Raw genomic sequence first — 1,073 nt, forward strand, 5'->3', positions numbered from 1 at the left:
CTGTTCTATTGTTTTGACAACATTGTGGGACATGTATTTCTCTACTGTCTGATCCATTGTTTTGGTTGCTTCTTCAAGGACAGTCTTTAAGTCCAGTCTCAGGCTTGCTCCAATCATAGGAGGACTTTCTTCACTATCTCCTTCCCTGGTTCTCTCTGGTAAACTTCTATTTGGTCTGCAGTTAGTTTTTGCTCTCATGGAGCTACCAGTCTCCTCTTAATTGCTTATCACCAAATGTGTATAATGTTTGAGGGTCACTTATGCTTATGCTTGAATTTTCCTGTGCTTTTTTCCAAATAAAGTCAATTCACTTGAGGAGAGCTTTGGGGCCTCTGTTATGGACTGCCTTCCATTCTAGATAAAACCTGTGTTCATCTGTTCTGGAACTGGAACAGGAGCAGTGGCCTTGTTCTCTTAGAGTGACACACTGGCTTTAGAGCAAGTTTCTGGGTGAGTTCAGTAGCCTATAGTTTTCCAACTTGTTTTTCTTGACATTGAACCTCTATCCCTTGAACTGAGGCAATTAAAATTGGGGACCCATTATTCTTGGCCTACTGTGCCTGGCGTAGATCTCCTACTCTATGAATGCGCTCTAGATAGAGGAAGACGTCTCCAGACATCGTAGCCACTCTTGCCTTGAATAGAGTTTCTGCAGCATGGAGCTGGAGGGAAAAAGAAATGTTTTCACCCAGCCGGCCACTTTCGAGGTGATGTGGTAGCCCTTGACTGGGAGCTAAGGGAAGAGGAGTCTGCACTAGTGTGAGTGCTTCCTATCCTGCTGGGCTGGGAGAAAAGAGGAAGGCAGGAGGCCCTGATTCAAATACACACAAGCAAGTTTTCCTATTGGTTTTGCTCATAGCATTTAAAAGGTGAAAACATCTCAATTGTCCATGAATTTAAGAACGCATAAGCAAAATTTGGCCATATGTGTACAATGGAAAATGGAATACGACTGAGCAATAAAAAGAATGCATTACCAAACAGATGATAAAATAAATAAATTTCAGGATTTTAGGTTCATTTTATTCAGTTAAAGAAGCCTACCAATAAAGAGTGCATACTGTGTGCAGGTT

The sequence above is a fragment of the Suricata suricatta genome, chromosome 10 (assembly GCF_006229205.1).
Source record: "Suricata suricatta isolate VVHF042 chromosome 10, meerkat_22Aug2017_6uvM2_HiC, whole genome shotgun sequence".
Lineage (NCBI taxonomy): Eukaryota > Metazoa > Chordata > Mammalia > Carnivora > Herpestidae > Suricata > Suricata suricatta.